This window comes from Ambystoma mexicanum, chromosome 8, assembly GCF_040938575.1.
Source record: "Ambystoma mexicanum isolate Mex_15411 chromosome 8, UKY_AmexF1_1, whole genome shotgun sequence".
NCBI lineage: Eukaryota > Metazoa > Chordata > Amphibia > Caudata > Ambystomatidae > Ambystoma > Ambystoma mexicanum.
Genome location: NC_090929.1, coordinates 741,029,910 through 741,050,567, shown reverse-complemented (window position 1 = coordinate 741,050,567; position 20,658 = coordinate 741,029,910). Strand labels below are relative to the sequence as shown.

At 47.5% G+C, this 20,658-nt stretch overlaps 1 protein-coding gene across 2 annotated transcripts in view; it reads left to right on the top strand.

Moving 5' to 3' along the window:
* Positions 1 to 20,658, top strand: part of LOC138472414 (polyunsaturated fatty acid 5-lipoxygenase-like) — a 1,363,458-nt gene that overhangs the window by 76,603 nt on the left and 1,266,197 nt on the right. The gene's annotated exons all lie outside the window — the stretch shown is intronic.

The window sequence follows — 20,658 nt, the reverse complement described above, 5'->3', positions numbered from 1 at the left end:
ACAAACCTGCCTCACTCTTGAGCATCACAGTTTCCCACTAACTCCACTTCACTCTTCTTCATCACAGTTGCTAACTACCACCACCTTTGTTCCTCATCACAGACCACCACTAACTCCTCCGTAATCTTCTTTGTCACGATCCCCCACTGACTTCACCTCACTCTTCCTCATCACAGTCCCCATTAACTCCACTTAACTCTTCTTCGTCACGGATCCCCACAAACTCCACCTCACTCTTCTTTGCCACAGTCTCCCAAAAACTCCACCTCACGCTTCTTCCTCAGAGTCCCCCACTAACTTCACTTCACTCTTCTTCATCACATACCTCCACCACTTCCACCTCAGTCTTCCATGTCAGAGTCCACAACTACCCCTCCTCATTTTTCCTCATCACAGTCCCCCTCCCCACTAACTCCACCTCCCCCTTGTTCATCCCAGGCGCCAACTACCCCACCTCACTCTTCTGCGTCACAGTCACCACTTACTCCATTTCACTCTTACTCATCACAATCCCCCACTAACTCCACCCTAATCTTCTTTGTCACAGTCCCCCACTAACTTCACCTTGCTCTTCCTCATCACAATCCCCACTAACTCCACCTCACTCTTCTTCATCACTGTCCCACTCTAACTCCAACTCACTCTTGTTTTTCAAAGTACCCGACTTACACCTCTTCACTATTTTTCATCACAGTTCCTAACTACCCCACCTCACTCTTGATCATCACAGTTACCCACTTACTCCACCTCACTCTTCTCCATCACAGTTGCTAACTATCACCACCTTTTTTTCCATTCCACAGTCCCCAACTAACTCACCTCACTCTTCCTTGTCACAGACCATCTAACCCCACTCTTTTTGTCACAGTCCACAACTACCCCACCTCCCTGTTTCTCATAACAGTCCCCCACTAACTCCACGTCGCTATTTCTCATCGCAGACCCCAATAACTCCACCTCACTCAGTCTCATCACAGTCCTCCACTAACTCCACCTCACTGTTCTTTGTCACAGTACCCCGCTGCCACCACTTCACTCTTCCTCATCAAGGTCCCCAATTACCCCACCTCCCTCTTCCTCGTCACAGACCCCCACTAACTCCACCTTACTTTTCTTCATCACAGTCTCCCACGAGCTCCACCTCACATTTCTTCATCACAGTCCCTGTTAATTCCACTCACTCTTCTTCATCACAATCCCCCACTAACTACACCTCACTTCCTTTGTCACAGTACCCCACTAACTCCACCTCATTCTTCCTCATCACAGTTCCCAACTACCCAACTTCACTCTTCCTCTTCACAGTGCTGGACTACCCCAACTCACTCTTCCTCTTCACAGTACTCCACTACCACCACCTAGCTCTTCCTCATCACTGTCCCAACTACCCCACCACACTTTATCCTTGCCATAGTCTCTAACTACCCAACCTCACTCTTCCTTGTCTCAGTAACCAATTACCCCACCTGACTCTTCCACATCACAGTACCGAACTACCACCACCGCACTCTTCCTCATCACAGTTCCCAACTATACAACCTCCCTCTTCCTCATCACACTCCACAACTACACACATTAAGTCTTCCTTATCACAGCCCCTAACTACCCCACCTCACTCTTCCTTATCACAGTCTCCTAGTACCCAAAACTCACTCTTCCTCATCACGGTTCCCAACTACACCACCTCACTCTTCCTCACCACACTCCCCAACTACACAACTTTAGTCTTCCTCATCAGAGTACTCAAATACTGCCACCTCAGTTTTCCTCATCACAGTTCCCAACTACACCACCTCACTCTTCCTCATCACAGTCCCCAACTACACAATTTAATTCTTCTTCATCACAGTCCCCAACTACCCCACCTCACTCTTCCTTATCAGTTCCCAACTACCACACCTTACTCTTCCTCATCACAGTTTCCCACTAACTCCACCTCACTCTTCTTCATCACCGTACCCTCACTAGCACCACCTGAAAGGGGTCAGAAATTAAGACCAGACACAACGTTGTCATGTTTAGACTTTTATTAAATAAAATAGGTTGGAAAAATGCCTCTCTGTCCCTATTCTAAAGAGGAATTTCCCTACACAAAACCAAAAACGAATGATCTGTCTTTGTCAGGATGTCTTAAATCAAAAGCTGTCCTTGTGTCCAAACATTCTATCCAGACCCTCACACTACAAACAAAGTAATAAATTGACAAGGGACATGCCTTTAACCTGATGTTGGCAAGAAATTGTTCTCAAATAAAGATAGAGTGATGACAATGTAAATGTTATCCAAAAATAGAAAGGACCTTAATTGCAGTGGGCGACTCCCTGCCCCGTGATTTGTCACTGTTATCACAAATGTCTCTGGATATAACAGTTCCTTGTGTATTTCTTGACCCACAGCAATCCTGTTAGATGAAAACAGTTCAGCCTTGTAAGTTCCTCTTTGACAAAAGTTCCTTCTTTTAACACAAGTTCCATCGGATTCATCACACTTCTCACTCTTCCTCACCACAGTCCCCAACTATAGTACCTCACTCTTACTACTCAAAGTGCCCCACTAACTTCACCTCACTCTTCTTCGTCGCAGTCCCCAACTACACATCTTCAGTCTTCCTCGCCACAGTCCCCCACTAACCCCACCTCTCTCTTCCTCGTCACAGTACGCCATAACTCATTCCTTCTTATATAGTGGCCAAAAAAAGATGGAATACTTGATAAATCTGTTGTTGCGTACCTCAAGAGCAGATACTGATAGCAAATGATAAAACATCAGTTATGTTATCAGAAGAAAAGATAGATTTAAAGGTGGCGGGAGGTACAGTTTAACAAAACCCTTGAAATTCAGTGAAAAAAAACATTAGTTGAAGCACTGTTAAGGTGAAACAATCTGATGCAATGAAACCCTTGCAATTCAGTGAAAAAATAAATCTTGCTTCAATTAACATTTTTTCACTGAATAAATATATATTTTCACTTAAAGAACTTTGTTAAAGGGATGTTATGGTTAAGTTGCACTAATAAAAACCTATGAAATTCAATGAAAAACGTTGTTAAGGGGACTTTATGGTTACAAGTAAAACCAAAAAAACCCTTGAAATTCACCAGTTATGGTAAGCTAAGCAACCATAACTCGTGCCACTACCGTGCACTGCTAAGAACACCCAGGACATCAAAGATGACATCACAAATGTAATTGAAAGGTTTGTGGGGATTCGTTCAGGGGGGCAAAGTTATAAGCCGACCAAACAGTGCTATACATATATATATTCACTAACAAAAACATTGTTAAAGGGACATTATGGTTAAGTTGCACTAGCAAAAACCCATGAAATTCTATGGAAAAACATTGTGACAGGGACGTTATGGTTACAGGTAAAACCGAAAACCCCCCGAAATTCAACAGTTGCGGTAAGCTCAGCAACCATAACTCGTGCCACCACTGTGCACTGCTAAGACTAACACCCACAACATCAAAGATGACATTACAAATGTCATTGATGACATCACATATGTGGCCCACGTATTTTTGGTCACTGAAATATCTAGGCCTGTTGTTTTGGTCACTGAGTGTCAGAATATTAAAATTCAAAAGGTGCTCTATATCTAGACGTTAACCTTTTCATATGTTGTTAAAGTACTTACCTTTCGGTTTGCTCTATGTTCATGGTGCACATACATGGTGCAATAGGCAGGCCTGAAACACACAATTCATTTGTATACATGAAAATAAACTTTAATGTTATTAACATTTTCTGATGCTGCTGTTTGTTTCTTCCTTAGTTTAGTTTCCCTGTATGTTCCTCGGATTTGTATGCATTGTGGGTCTTTATATGTATACTTTGTACTAGCACAAGTGTGTAGTAAGTCTTGAATTTTTAGCTAGTTATTACTTCTTTAACATTATACAATCCTCCCTGACATCATGTTACCAACATTATAAGCACAACCTCTTGTAAGGACTTTACATCAAAAATCATTTTGAATGTGATGTCATCAGTGATGTCATCAGTGACATTTGTGATGACATCTTTGATGTTATGGGTGTTAGTCTTAGCAGTGCACGGTGGTGGCGTGAGTTATAGTTGCTTAGTTTACCATAACTGCTGAATTTCAGGGGGTTTTCTGTTTTACCTGTAACCATAACGTCCCTGTAACAATGTTTTCCATAGAATTTCATAGGTTTTTGCTAGTACAACTTAACCATAATGTCCCTTTAACAGTGTTTTTGTTAGTGAATTTCATTGTTTTTTAGTAGGCCACTGTAAGCAGAACATTGCTTTAGCATAGCGTTTTCTGTAAAGAGGATAGGTATTTCGTACGGCAACATAACCATAACGTCCCGTTAACAACAGTTTGTTACTAATTCCTTGGCTGCCCTCATGATAAACGTGTGGAAAGTGCACATTGTTTGGTGTATGTATCCATTTGTGCTACCCCTCACTTTTCTGAATAGTGTTGTCGCGTATTGTACCAATTATACATGTACATAGTAAATGTTGTCTAGTGTGGCAGTAGGCTCTCTTTTTGTGTTAACAGGGCATGATAAATCTGTGCTGCAGAACTGACGGCCGAGATGAGTACAAATGAGCAATATGGACGTTTCCTAGGGACACTGCACCTGTTTGTCATATGTGCAATCACACTGCAAGTATCCGTAGGACTCCATTAGTGGCCGCATGGCCGCATTTTCGAATGCACTTTTAAGTAGTCATGGAAGCGCATTTGTTTCCGTTCCACACCTAGACCACATAGGTCATCCACTGTATGCTGGTAACACCGACCCTGTCGTGAGCCCTATGGAATCATGCAGAAAGCGACTGCATTTAAAGTACTGCTGCCGACTTAGAGGGTGGCTGTGCAAACCTACCAATGTGTGGCTACAGTACTTCTAACTGTATAACGGGCACTGTTAAACAAGGACCAGCAACCTGCATTGTCACATAGCCGTGCTAAATGTCACATTACTTTCATTTATCTGTTGCTTGCCTTTCCATGACCCGTCAAACAAATACATTGTGTCTGCACTCAGCAGTGTGACAGAAAGTATCAAGAGGTCGCCTGCCGGTAGTACATTTGAAGAAAACATGTAAGTTCATGTAAGTTCAGGTGCGACAGTGTGTACTAAGTCTGCAAAAGGGCAAAGCTGCTGCAACTTCCTCACGCACATACTAGTGCATGTAAAGGCAAGTAAAGAAACAGCAAAATATGCAGAGCGCAAACAGCTTTAGTGGCAGTTACAAAATAACTGTAGCTGCATGGGTCGCACAGAATAAATGGCTTCCTGCTGCACGTAATGAAGCTGTGTTTCCCGTCCTTGTAAACATTCTTGTATTCCACAATGTATGTATATCCGTGAATGCTACCCCTAACAGTAATGGCGTAGCATAAACTGTTTCTACTGCATATGACGACAACTGAAAACAAGGCACAAGAGACCAGTGGGCAGGCTTCCGCCCTTCCAGCAATTACGGCGCAGCAGAGCTGTAAAACAACCTATGCAAACCATATGCCACGCTACAGACCCTTATCTGGTAAAAGGCATTGATTGTGCATGTATTGCAATGTGATACTCTACAAAGGGAAGGTACTTGGAAGGGCGTGGTAACGGTCCTTACGGGAGCATTACAATGACTGGCGCCTATGTAGGTGAGGACCACCCAATAATTCCATCTCCCGGCACGTCCCCTATAGTATGCAGACAGGTGCTGCCCCTTCTGTACCGGACCTTTCCTGCCGTTCCTTCCGTGGCGTGTGTGAGAACACCATAATAAATAAAAATGAACTGTGAAAGGGAAAAAGGTAAATGAAGAAAGCCCCTTTCACAGATCAACAACAGAAGTGCTAATGCATACATGCAGGGCGGGAGGCGTGGCAGTGTGGTAAACCCTGTAGTTTAATCGGTTACAAAGGGGGTCGCTGTACAAAGAGGTTTTTGTAGGTGTTCAAGAATGTTTTCAAGAGAGCCACAGCACAACATTAAATACAAACAAATGTCACTACTTTCAAGAAGGCCACCAAGCCAATTTTGATGGGGTGTGCAAAAATCCAGATGGCTAGCATAGTAAGAAAAATGTTATAGCTGGGCAAAAGTATTCGTGCTGTGAGATGTCATAGTCCCATGGGCGAAGGATGCCATTGGCACATGTCGAACAAAGCCACAAATGCTCTTCTTTGCAATGTACCGCGCTGTCTGTATTCACAGACCAAATAGGAAATGACGCTGCCGCATTGGTGGCTGTATAATGCGCTATAAACGTCTGCAAGAGATCTGAAACAAATGCATGAACTGGGCAAGTGCCTCCTTCATCGCAAACAGCACTTAAGGATGTGTAACATGCTGCGCCATTTTGCCTGTACATTGAAAACCACTAATATTGGCATTATAGCGTGTCACCAAAGTGTCACACAGAGAAACCAAGTGCTGGCACTTTCTTGTAGCTACTTCATAGCACTACACATGCACATGATAGATTGGAAAATGAGTAGCCACAGCACAGTGTTTTCCATTCACTTTCACTCAATGTATGTCTGAATCCGCTAAAACCTCCACGCGGTGCCTCATGAAACACATAGCCATAACCGCACCCTCTGCATTTCTGTCGACAATTACACCGTGTACCACAGTCTGTCCCTACACACCACACCCAGAAATGTTGTTGCCCAATCCCGTAGCCTCTGCAGACTTTTTCTGCTGGGCGAGCGCAGGAGTTGGGAATAACTTTCAACTAGGAGAGCGGACGTCGTTAAGTGTGGTGGCTCTTAAAAGAACCTTTGTTTTTTTTGTTTTGTTTCTTTTTTGTAAGGGTGCTTCTGTGGAAACACTTATTTTGCGTTCTTCATATGTAAATGTTTGTTTTGAACATCAGCTGACATTCTTATAATAGGGTCTTCACAGCAGTGTGTAGATTGTGAAACAACATTTCATTGCCACTGTGCGACAAAGACATGCCGGTTGCCTTGAAATGGTGTATGTATCGCGAACCAATGTTCTCATTCTGACAAGAGAACATCCCAGCAGCACTCACAAAGTCACACATGCTTCTGTTGATGAGACCCGTTTCGACCTTTGGCTGGCGACAGGAATCCTTGGAATACTTCCACACTATTCTTGGGGGTATACATGAGAAAAGCACCTTGGCAGTAGGAAAAATGTGCTGCACTGCTTTCGTCATAATCTTCAGTTCACTAAACACATGGGAACAAGGCATGTAACCCAAAAAGAAGGCTCAAAAGTGCACGATCACAAAATGTACAGTTGACGAAGAGGCCACTCGTCGACATTCTAGAAGCAGTCCGCCGAAACAGCACGATTCAACACTGCACCACAAAGCGCCCACTCCCTCCAAACCGAAATTGCCTAACAAGTCTTCTTGGAGGGCATACACGCGCAGATCTTCCACAATGCCATCACCCCTGACGAAAAACTGTACGTCTTGCCATGTTTGCCAGCCACAGTACACAAAGTAATGGGGAAACTGAATGCCGCCCTTTCCTGTGACACACACCCAGAGCACCTGATTGGCCAACGTCATAGTCTCATTTCCATTGGCCACCATGGTGAGAAGCGCAAAATGTGCCACGTGCCTTTCCCCAATGAGCCCAAGGGCCATGCCCCGGTGAGGCAGGAGGATTCCTTCTCCGTATTGGAGCTCTTTCCTGCACGTACACCCTGAGCACCTCATTGGCCAAAGGCCATAGTCCCAGTGAAGAACCGAGTGATGGAACCCAAGACCCTGCCATTTCTCTTACGGACATCTTGAAGGCGATTGGGGTCTCTGGGATATCTCTAGAACTGAAGATAGGGGGCATGTCCGCAGAAGTGTCCTACCTCCGCCAGGACCTCCATAACTTGGCATCAAGAGTGGGGGAGTTGGAGCAAAGAATATCGAATACCAAGGATACAGTCTGTCAAATAGAGAAGCAACTGACTGTAATCGCGAAAAAGGTTGACCAACTCGAATACCGCGCGGAAGACAGTGAGGGAAGATCGCGACAGAATAATCTGAGGATTCTCTGGATCCCAGAGAAAGAAGAAGGCACTAGTGTTGAACTTTTTCTTGAGGACTAGCTCGCCCATCTCTTTGCACGCAAAAAACTCTCTAAGTTCTTTTCAATAGAACAGGCGCAGAGGGTCCCCACTGGACGTCCCGTCCCTAGAGCCCCACCACGGACGATCATCGCACGTCTCCTAAACTTCTGGGACAGGGTTGCCATCCCCCAGATGGCTCACGCTACCAGCCCCATCACCTACAATGGAAACCGCATTGGCTTTTAACCAGACTACTCTAAGGAGGTACAGAAGGCCTGACAATCCTTTGACTCTATTAAGAAGAAACTGCAGTCGTTGTCGATCAAATATGCGCTCTTTTTTCCCTGCGCTGCTGAAAGTCCACCACGATGGGGCCACTCATCTGTTCTATACACCCAAAGATGCATTGGAATGGTTGGAGACTCAAATCCTCAACAACACTGGCTCCCGTCAATCCCCACAGGGACCAGCCGGCAGAGGCCAAGGGCGGAACCGTCTCCACCACAATAAACTCCCTTGGACCTAGAACCAGAGGCACTAAAACATCCTGCGGAGAGAACCACAGAGAATGGATGAATACAACCATACTATGACTTGTGCATTGCGACGGACCAAATAATCCAGTGGGGATTTACACAGGTGCCTGCCTCCTACACGAGGTGAACTTGATCACTACAGTCGGGGTTATAGCGCCATAATGGTTTATGTTTGTGTTATGCGCCCTGTTGGTGCTTGGTTCGGGCTACAGGTGCTTCTGGTTCGGGGGAAGTATGGGGTTGGGGGAAGGAGAAGATGTTCTCCCGAACGTTATTGAAGCAATCACTCTTGCCACTCAGGAAAAAGGGTGGGTCTGGCCCACTGGCAGTTATGTCTTGCCATAGCAAGGACTGACGTTGGGTCGAAGCGGACGAATACTGCCCTCCGGGGTAATTGGGGTCTCAGACTGGGGCTGGGGGGAGAACCTTACCACCCTTGGAAAACGTAACCTCCACACACAAACCAATGGCTCACGATAGCCAACTAATACTACTCATGTGGAATGTGAACGGGCTGGGCTCCGGGGTGAAGAGGCGGTTAGTCCTCCAGCAACTGAACAGACACTCAATTAACATCGCTTTCTTGACCGAGACACACCGTATGGGCACGGAATGTAAATTCTTCAAGAGGTCCAATTGCGCAACCGCCTTTCATGTGGGTTTCTCCAGTGGATCTCGGGGCACCATGATCCTTATGCACAAGTGGGTCCCATTTCAACTGAAAGGGCTCCACACGAACTGGAGGGGGCGCTTTGTGGTGGTCACGGGTGACATCGGAAGGGTCTCCTGTGGTATCAGGGCAGCTTACGCGCCCCAACCCACTAACCCACAAACTCCTTAACGACCTCCAGGAGGTAATGATTGGGAAACAGGCAGACAATTGGCTACTGGGGGGAGACTTCAATAAAGTGATGGATGTGCTCAAGGATAGAACACACGTGGGTAATCGGAACTCCAGAACACAAATCAAGCTCCACTCCTTCGCATCCGCACTTGGGTGGGTGGATGCATGGCGCTCTCTTCACCCCACCGACTCTGGATATTCCTTCTTTTCCAACGCCCACAATTCCATGTCCTGGATAGTCTATTTCTTCGTCCCACAAGTTATGTCACTTATGCTGAAAACCGCCACCTATCTAGCCACGGGTATCTCAGACCACTCCCCTTTCTACTCAGTATAAAACAGACGTGAACCAAGCCCCGGTCCTCCAGGAGACTCCACGCATACTATCTAGGAGTCTCCGAGTTGTGTGAGGGCCTAGTGCAGAAGACGACAGAATACTTTGCCCTGAACTAACGCTCAGTAGGTGGCCCCACAACACTTTGGAAGGGATTCAAGGCAGTGCTCTGGGGGGTTAGGGGGCCCTTTCCCTGGTCACAACACATCATCGGCAACAAATCCCAGACATCGCTGAAAAGGAGGAGGAAGCAGGAAGGGCGAAGGAAGAGTTTCTCACCTCCGGGACACCAGAGTACAAAGAAGTGTTGATTACGGCCCAAGACATTTTCAAGAACCCGGTGCTAGACAACACCAAGACTGCTCACTGGACAATGCGCAGTCAGATCTACGCCACTGGGAACAAAGCCGGCAAGGCCCTGGCCTGGCTGGAGAGAAGGGGAAATAGAAGGGGACATGTCAGGGCCATCCATGGGGTTGAAGGGGATCTGCTTCATGAGGATGCAGACATAGCGAACACCTTTGCTGCCTTCTGTGAGGGTCTCCATGCCTCTAGAGAGCCCACACCTGGAGGGGGGACTATGCACTACCTGGACTCCATGGAGCGCCCCAGGCTTTCCGGGGACCAGACTGAAAAGTTGGAAGCGGTGGTCACAGAGGAGGAGGTGGCCGTGGCTCTGTCCCAGCTTCAGTCTGGCAAAACACTGGGCCCGAACGGCTTCCCAGTGGAAACCTGGAGGCGAATGGGCAATTCAGTTTTGGGACATATGCACCGAATGCTGTTGCGCTCTCGCATAGTTGGAATGCACCCACGTGACCTCAGGCAGGCTGCCATAGTCGTAATTTGCAAACCCGGGAAACCCCCGGACCACTGCGCGTCGTACAGACCTATCTCGCTTATCAATGGGGAGGCCAAAATCCTATCCCTGGTCTTGGCCAACAGAATGCTGGGGGTTATTCATTCTTTAGTCCACCTGGACCAATGTGGGTTCATGCCGGCTAAATCCAGCAGGATGAATCTGCGGAGGGACCTCTTTGCAATTAGCCAAGCCCCAATGATCAAGGAGCCACTCGCAGTGGAATTTGAAAAAGCTTTCGACTCGGTCGGGTGGACTGCCCTGTGGGATATTATGGACCATATGGGATTTGGGCCCTACTTTATGCATTGGGTTAAGATACGATACACCGCCCCAATGGCGGTGGTGCGGGTGAATTGGATCTCCTCTAGACCCTTCCCACTGGGCAGGGGAACCAGGCAGGGATGTCCCTTCTCCCCCCTCCTATTCATACTAGCCATAGAGCCCCTCACAATCTGGCTCAGGACTTCCCGTGGGTGGTCTGAGTTCACATGACCTTGTTGGGGGGGAGGACCGAGTCTCACTATATGTGGACCACCTGCTCATCTACATGAGTAACCCCTCATGCACCGAGATCACTGGAATCCTCAATGAATACCAGGAGTTCTGTGGGTTTAAAGTTAATAAGCACAAGACAATTATTTCCCACTCCAAGGTGGGGTCATAGCGTTCCCGCAGCACTGTCCTTACTCGGTCTCTTTCCATAACTTTGTCTATCTTGGCATCCGGGTAACCCCCAACTCCGACGATTTTCTTCGGCTTAACCACCAATCGTGGTGAGCAGATTTGAGGTGGACGTAACCCACTGGCAATCCTTTCCGATAGGCTTGTTGGGGAGGGCTGCACTCTTCAAAATGCTCTCATCCCCCAAGATTCCTTTACGTCCTGCAGAATGCCCCCATCCACCTCCCCCTCGCAACCTTTTCGGCCATAGACTCTACCCTCCGGAAACTCCTATGGGGCAGGAAGCAACCCCTTATCACCCTGACCATGCTATAGCGGTCAGTCTGGGAGGGTGGGCCTTGCATACCCTGCCTTAGGTCTTACTACTGGGCAGCACAGCTGGGGGTCCTGAATGACTGGCTCCATGTGGACCCTGCTCTCCCACATATCGGGACCGAGATCAGATGCATGGGGTGAGAGAATGCCCTTCCAGATCCTATTCAGACCAGACACTGTAGTTGAGGACCTCCCAGGAATGATACAGTAAATACGGATGGTGTGGGAAGAGGCGCTCCAACACATTGGGTGGGGGAGGCAGCCGACAATGGGTCAACCTATGTGATAATGATTATATCCCAGAGGTCCTGACAATGGGCTGCTTTCCTAGTTGGGAGGATCGAGGGACACTAACCTTAACTGAGGTCTTACAAGATGGACACCTGAAGCCGTTTTAGGCCGTACGTTAGGAGTTTGGTCTTCCTCCTGGAGACATATTCAGATACATACAACTGTCACACGCCCTACACGCCCAATTCCCTGTGCTCTCAGACATCCCAAAATGCTCCCCCTTGAGGGGAACGTCCTTCACGCGAGTATTCCGGTAAAACCCACATCAACACTTTAGCAAGTGATCACTGCATTCGGAGCCCGAGACTTAGCCCGCCTGCGGAAGAGGTGGGAGAGATTGGTGGGCCCCTTGGAATCAGAGGAGTGTATAGAGCCTCTAATGTACCCACGTGAAATAGGCATAGACGCCAAACTTAGGCTTATACAATATAAAATACTCCACCAGGCCTATCATTCCCAGGCCTCGATGGCTAAATGGGGGTTGGTGGAAGATGCTGTTTAAAGTGCCGAAGGGAGATAGGCACCTTTTACCATATGCTGTGGGTGTGCAACTTCATACAGGAATTCTGGTGTAAGTGTATTCACGAAATCAATGTGGTCCTGGACACTTCAGTTTTGCTGGAACCCAAGGTCGCACTATTGGCGATGGGGGGGGGTGGAGACCATACACTGGTGGAGAAGACATTCCTCGCTGTTGCAATGGGCCTAACTAAAAGACTCGTAGCCACCATGTTGGGGCGCCAGAAGGTCCAGCCCTAAGTAGATGGACCAACGAGATGGACAAATGTGCGTCCCTGGAGAAACGCATATACACTGTCAGGAGCTGCCCTGAGCAATTTTTGAAGATGTGGGGTAAATGGTCTGACACTGTATAACTGGAGCAACCCAGGTAACAGACTGGATACAGCTGATGTAGCTCTGGACCATGCCCCTCCGGTTGATGCTCCCCGCTTCTTCCTATCATGAACAGATAACGCCCACACAAACTGTATTGTATTGTGACCTGGCCTTGCTAGTTTGATTGTAGTTTGATTGCACTTGATTTAAGTTTCTGCTCCTTGTTTTGGACTGATCCACTGGACATCATTCAACTGTCATATGTGTCTGGAGTGATGGGTATGCCCGTCCTGGTCTGTTGTAAACCAATAAAAAGAATGTATCTAAAAAACAGTTTTGTGATCTCATGTAGCGCTCTCTTCAGGTAAAGTTCTGTTTCCTCCTCCTGATCTGGGATACCAAAAAGTGTGAGGTTGTTCAGCCTCACGCGACTTTCAAGATCGTCCATCCTCATCCTGACCTCTTCTTCACGTCTCCCCATTTCGGTAAATCGCATGTCTATGTGTGTCTCTAGGGTGTCCAAGGAGGATTGATTGTCTTCGACTTCTTCAAGTCTCTCTTCCATTTTGTCAATTTGTTGGGTAATCCTGTCCACTGTGCTTCCAATGGCCCCCCTCAATTTCTTCCATTAGTGCAGCAGCATCCTTCTTAGTTGCAGCGGATTCCTCCAGTGCAGTGGCCATGCCGGACTGTTCTGTGTCATGATATCCTGGACCACTTGATGTATACTTAAATGCGGCCAACTTTAGCATAGCAGTCCCCTCCTTTCTGGTCCTTCCTTCCCTGTGGAGCCTCTTCCAGGGCCCCTTAGCGTGGATGTTCTGCCGGTGGGGGCAGCCCTACCTTTGTTTTCCTTTTCTGCACAACTCTATAGTCCTTCCCCTCTGTAAGATCAGGCAGTGCTTTCTTTTATGTAAAGTTCTCCCGCCTCTGTTCACGTGTTTCGGGAAAGGGGCACCAGCCAGAATTCCCTCTGATTGTTATGCGGCCCCGACCCCACCTTCTGGTGCGTTTATCCAGGTGTGCTTGATTGCTGAGACCGGGACCATTCCCTCAGGCCCCCTGAACTCCCAATTTCTTTAGGGAGGTGGCACACGCCCCTGGGAAGGGGGACCTTCACCTCCTGCAGGCATCCGTTGTAGCTCCTAAGCTGGTTCCACACTCCCGTGGGTTCCTGGGAGGGGCGTTGCATGTCCGTGCTCCGGACTCTATCCCCCTATGCCTGTGGTAGGGCCAGAAGCTGACAATCCCTGTGCTTCCTTCAGATGGCCTATGTAGGTCCTTTCAGCCACCACGTTGGAGCACTCAGTACTCAAACATGCAGTGTGCTGCTATACTATTAGGGCTTGGTTGAGAGCGCTGGGGAAAATAGACTGTGTCCCTCACTGGTCTGTGTGTGTCTCCCTCTTGACCCTTCTCATATGGGCCAATTCCATCCCTGTGTCGTCCAATAGTCCTCAGTTGGGGGGGTGGCAAGAAGCACTGCCCACAACACAACAAACATGGTCCTGCAGCCCCCTCGCCCTCAGTTTTGTCCCACATCTTCCTCAATCGCTGTGAGGGTGTGGCGTTAGCCGAGGAGGGGGTTCCACAAAAGAGGGGGATCAGACCCACCTGTGGTACCCCTAGGGCGCTCGTCCGATGCTGTGCAGTGGGACTGAACTACAGTCCCTCACCAGGATGCTGTTTCCGTAAAACGTCTTCTTCTCCAGCCGGCGCCCTATCCTGAGGGTGGGGATGCCGGGTCCGGCAGTGAACTCCGGTGCAAAATGGCTCCCTGTCCCTCACACCGACTGCTGCCTCGGCCTCACGTCTGTGCCGTTAGACGCGGCTCCACATGGAGAGGCTCCTCCTCTCTACTATGTGCTGCATGCCGTTTCCCGTTCTCCACTTTGCCGGGGGGCCCCGTCTCGGGATTTCACCCTGACTGACTTTGAGTGTTCATGACAGCGAATCTTCAGCCCGTTTTTCCCAGGGGGTTACTTGTGGGGGCTCTCTTCCCCTAACGGGCTGGTGTACTGGGAGCTCTATGCTCAGGCAGCCATCGCCTGCACGCCCCCTGGTGGCATCCAGTAGTTGTTTTTGATTCTTTGGTGGTACTGTTGGGAGATCTCTTATAAGTTCTGTTTGTATTAATTTTATTTTTAAAACTGTACCTTTTTGAGGACCAGGGAACATATCTAGGGTGTGTGGAGTGTTCGTAGTCTGTTGTACTCTAGGATACAAGGAATGACAGCCTTGACTTTGTATGCATTAAAAGTTACTAGAAATAGTCCTTTGAGTGTATGTAGACGTGAACGTACTACTCATACCTTCTTTAAAGACTGTGCATCCAATGTCAATCAATGCCTGATCTAGGGTTAGACCTTGTGATTTGTGATGCGTGGCTGCATATGCAAGAGACAGAGAGAACTGTTCTCTGCGTACATACATGTCTTTGAAAAGAAGGAATCGTGCAGTTGAGCATCCTATCCTTTTAACTTCTGAAAGTTTGTCAAAGTGGATGTTGATAAACTGAATGTTGTTGCCATATGTATACGTCTGGAAGCCACCAACTGCACCAATTGCTCTATTGACTAAACCTTGCTCTAGGTCAAGGTTATGTTTTAGAACTACTCTCCATTTCAAACACAACATTAACATTTTCTCCAAACCAGCTGCATTGGAGATAACGTTTTTCTAAGTTATTTAGTCGTGCTGTTTCTTGTTGACACATAGGGAGTGTCATGCCGTGCACTTCCAGTTTGTCTGTTGAGCTAATATGCACTATAGGTTGCATTTCCTTTTTTAACATTGTCTCATTGAATTGGGTACAGCTTTCTAGGGTTGGCATTAAGGACATACATTTTAAATGTTTTTGTGCTAATTGGTCTATGACATCAGGGGTAGATGTGTTACGGCACATTAATGGATGAGTCTACTATTTCAGATGGATTGTGCATCTTTAGAAAGAAGACCAGTTCTAATGCTTTTTTAAATGTTAGCATAGATGAGGTCTGCAGACTGACGCATGTTTTGAGTTAGCTCTCTGTGTTGGAAATGTTGCCATAGATTTACATTTCCTGTGTTCCCCAGTGTGTTGCGGCACTGTTTGTGTCCTAAGGTTTTAAAAATAGGTTCACCTTTCACTGGTGTTTATTGTAGATCTCCAAAAACAATAACGTGTTTTCCTCCAAAGAGTTCTTCGTAGTCCATTTTAAGGATTTCTTGCAATCTGAGGTGAATTAAAGCCAATATGAGGTTGGAAACCATGCTTACCTCATCTATTAGGAGCATTTTCATTTGATTAGAATTCTGCGTACTTTAGTAGCAGCTTCTGCTGATAGTTTTAGTACTCTAATTTGTTTTGGTGTTCTACTAGAAAGAGCACTAGTCGGTATAAAGTAACACCTCCTATGTTGTAGACACATAAACCTGTGGGGGCTGTTACAACAGCTGAAAGGTTGTTGTTTGTTAAGTTTTGGAGGAACTTGCTGAAGGTTTCAATTAAGAATGTTTTCCAGAACCAGTTTCACCACTTATATAGAGGAGCTTAGGTTTATCATTTTGATAGCTACAAGTTTTACTTCCATGCTTCAAATCATGTTGAATTTGTTTAGTCACTTCTAGGTAAATGCTTGTTCATTTTGATACATGGTGTTTTCTACTTCAGTCATGGCTATTTCTGCTTCACTTAGAATTAGTGACTCTCCAAGTGGTTCTTGGCTTCTTGTAAGAGAAGGTTGACTGCCCTCAGGAGTGTCTTCATCTAGTTGTGCTTGAACGTCTTCCTCTTGTTGGCGTTCATTGTTCAACATGTTTTTGTATTGCTTGAAATTGATATTTGTTATACTGCTTCCATTTGCATTGAAGGCAGCTTCAAGTGAGTCATGGTTACCTAATAAATCCTCTTTTTTTCTCCATGGTTTAAAAAAGTGGCAGTTGGGCCATGTAGTAAAGTTATGTATGTTAAGGAGTTTTAAAGGATAATTTGAAATGATTAATTAGGTGGGGTTTGGTAAGTTTGACGAGGCTTCCTTCACAAGCTGAGACCATGTATTTTCCACACTTTTCATTTGGTTTCACATTTATTTTATTTTTTTATAATTTGAAGTTTATTGGTTGTTTAAAACGCAGTCAAGAACAGCACAAGGGGTGAACACTCCAAAAGCATTTCAGTTATCATAACTTGTTCCCCCGTTACCTCCCCACCTTCCCCCACCGCCCAATATATCATTGAAGCTCTCGCTTCTGCAGCATGATAACAAAACAGGCCACTTGTATTTCAGTTTAAATCCGAGTAGGCTGAGGACACTCAGTACACATCTCTTAAAGTTTTGTGGTTCACCCCACACGCTCAACATCCATTTGGGCGAGGCCAGTTCTCTCTTTACAAGCCTGCTGCCCTCTTTCCCCTCAACCAAATGCGTTGCGAAACTGTAACCATTCAGTCTCCACAGTTGTCTTCCCCCCGTGGATCGCTGCAGTGATCTTTTCCATTAAATATATATCTTTCGTCGTGTTTGACCAGTCTTTTACTGTGGGGAGGGTCTTCCTCTTCCAATACCTGGCACGACAAGCCCGCGCCACCAGGAGGAGAAAGTGCACCAATATCGAGGGTACGCACCAATGGTCTTCGCGCCTCTCTAACCCGAACAGCACCAGCATGGGATCCAGCCCGTAAACCCTGCCTCCTTAATCCACCCCAAGACCTCAGACCAATACATCTGCACCCCCCGGGCAGCCCCACCACATTTGCCTCCATCATCCACCCCTTAGCGCCACATTCATGCCAACAGTGCAGGTCCACCGTGGGAAACATCTTGGACAGGCGCATCAGATCATATTGCCAGCGATGTAACAGTTTTATAGCATGCAGCTTGTACTGGCAAGATATGGACGTCTTGAACACCCTCCTACACATTAGCTGCCAGAGGTTCCCTGTTAATACAATCCCCAGGTATCTCTCCCATCTTGCCCGCAGTCCCTGTATAACCCCTTCTCTGCGTTCCAACAGGGACCCATAGAGGCGTGATATAAGGCCTTTCATTTCCACGTGTCCGTCTAAAACCTTCTCGACAGGCATGAGGTCCCTCTGAACGCACTCCTTCCACTTTTCTGCCATGAATATTCCTTTTAGCCTCAGGTAAAGAAGCACAGATAGTTTGCCTATACTCAATGCCGCCTCCAGGCCCTGTATGCTTATGAACTCCCCTCCCTTCAACAGTTGACCAGCTCTAGCCAGCCCCCCTCAAACAAAGACTGGTACCTTTCGACCTCTGGCATCACATCTCTAACCGGCAGTGCCCAATTGTAAATCAGCGGCGACGGCCAGGTGGTGATCCCTTGCTCTTTTTGTCCCATGCTTAAGACCTCCCAATATACTCCCAGGATTGGGTGATCACTGATTCGCCTCAGGAGTCTACCCTTTGGGACCCAGAGCCATTCCCCCACCGTTGTTGGGACCAAGTGTTGATTTTCCAGAAATACCCTTTGCTTCCCCGGGTCCTCTCTCAGGTGCAGAACCAATGCCCTAAGCTGTGCCACCCTGTAGTACGTCATCATGTCTGAGAGCCCCACCGCTCCCCTGTCTTTTGGTAATGTTAACGTCCCATATCCCACCCTACGTTTTTGACCTTGCCAGAGGAACTTCAAAATACAAGGATTTGGCTTCTTTCAGCAGCGCCTCTGGGGCACGGATTGGCAGCATCAGGAATAAGTATAACATCCTCGGGAGAAGATTCATCTTTATCGCGTTGAGTCTTCCCATCCACGACAACTGCTCCTTTCCCCGGTACACATCTCTCAGAACAACCTTTCAAACAGAGTGGGTTAGTTTGCAAGGCCTAGTCCTCTCCAGGTCTAACAATATTGACACCCAAATATTTCACTCCTTCAACTGAATCTGCAAACCCAGCTGCCTGAACACCTCTACATCTCTGAAGCCGTCTGAAGCAAAGGGAAACACGACCGACTTTCCTCTTCTCAACATGAAGCCGGAGAACCTCCCATACTCCTTAATTACAGCCAGGGCCACGGGGACGGACCCAACCGAGTTCACCAGGTGTAACACAACGTTGTCTGCATAAAGCCCTACTTTGAACTCTCTGCTGCCCACCCTGATACCTTCAACCTGGGAGACCCTCCTCAGGTGTTCCACCAGCACCTCCATCATGAAAGCGAACAGAAGGGGTGAAGAGGACCGTGACAGTCTCCCATTAACTGTGACCCTGGCCGTTGGAGCTACGTAGAGTGCTTGTATTCCTTTCTGCATCTCCACACCAAACCCACATTTCTTAAGTACCCCATAGACGAAGCTCCAGTAGACCCGGTCAAAAGTCTTCTTGGCGTCCAAGGCTACCAGGCCTGAGTTCCTTTCTCCCCTTGCATAATCCCCCATTAGATGTAGTGTTTTGCATTGGGTGTCGGCCCCTTACCAACCTTGAATAAATCCCACCTGGTCAGAGTGAATTAATTTTGGCATGAGGCCTTCAATTCGTGTGGCGAGTACTCTAGTGAACATTTTTGCGTCCACATTAAGTAGGGAAATGGCCCGGTATGACTTACAACACTCTGGATTTTTTCCCATCTTAAGTATAACTGTGATCAATGCCCTCCCAAAGAAAGGGGGGGCCCTTCCTGTGGCCATGATGGTATTAAATAGTCCCATTAGGTGACGCACCAGGGATCCCGCAAATGCCTTATAAAACCCGGCTGTGTACCCATCCTCACCCGATGCCTTCCCCTTCTTTAGCCCATCTATTGCTTTCAGCACTTCCTCCTGAGTGATTGGTTTTTCAAGCTCGATGCTTTCACTACTCCGGAGGCTCGGTAGGGGTACCTCCGTCAGATATGCACTCAGTTCTCCCTCTTCAGCCCCCCCCCCTTTCCCATAGAGGCGCTTGTCAAATCTGGCAAATTTGCATGTCACCTCCCCAGAAAAGGAGTGCAACTGCCCTTCCATGTCCCGAATCCCAGACACCCATCTTTCAGCCCTCTGGCCCTGTAGTGTCACCACCAACAGCGCATCAGCCGTGTCCCCTTCTCGTAATATCTTTGCTTCACGTACTGTAAACTAGCCAACACCTTGCCCATCTCTAAGTCTCTCAACTCCTGACGCTTTTCCCTTGCCAATTTGAAATTCTCCTCCCTCTCACTGTCCCACTTACCCTCAGTCCTCTCTAAATGTTGGATCTCTCCCCTGAGGTTTTGGGCCAACAGTATCCTAATTCTCTTTTTGGAGGCGCTCTCGCTAATAAGGAGGCCCCTCTATGTTGCTATAGCCTCATGCCATACCATGCCTTTTTCCACCTCCCCGTGTCGTTGAGTTGAAAGAATTCCTCAATCACCACTTTCATTTCTTCTGCAAAGACGGTATCCCTTAAATAGGAAATCATTGCACCGCCAGAGGGATTCCCAGGGTCTCAGATCTGTCAGAGTTATGCCCGTTTCAACCATGTCATGATCTGACCAGCTAATCGGGCGGTGTTGACAGCTAGTGATCCTACTGACGTGCTGCTGATCCATGAACCAGTAATCTTTCCTTGTTCTGGATCCATGGGCGGAGGAGTAAGAGGTGAAGCCCTCTTCCCCGGATGACATTCACGCCACACGTCCACCAACCCCTGATCTCACATGTAGTCCATGAATCTGCCTTCCAAGTGTCTATCTCCCTCCCCTGTGTAGGTTTGCTCACCGCTATGATCAAATGCCCTGTCTGCCCACATATTGAAATCCCCCCCTACCAGGAGTAAGCCCTTGGTCCTGTTGAGTTCCTACCCAATGGCTTCACGCAAAAACTGCATTTGGCCTACGTTCCGGCAGTAGTATATCGATGCTAAGGTTAACCTTGAACCTTCTATAACACCTGAAACCACCAGAGCCCTCCCATCTGCTCTACACCAGACTGCTGGATCCTCCATCATCCACCGATTGAGGATGATCTCCACTCCTCCCT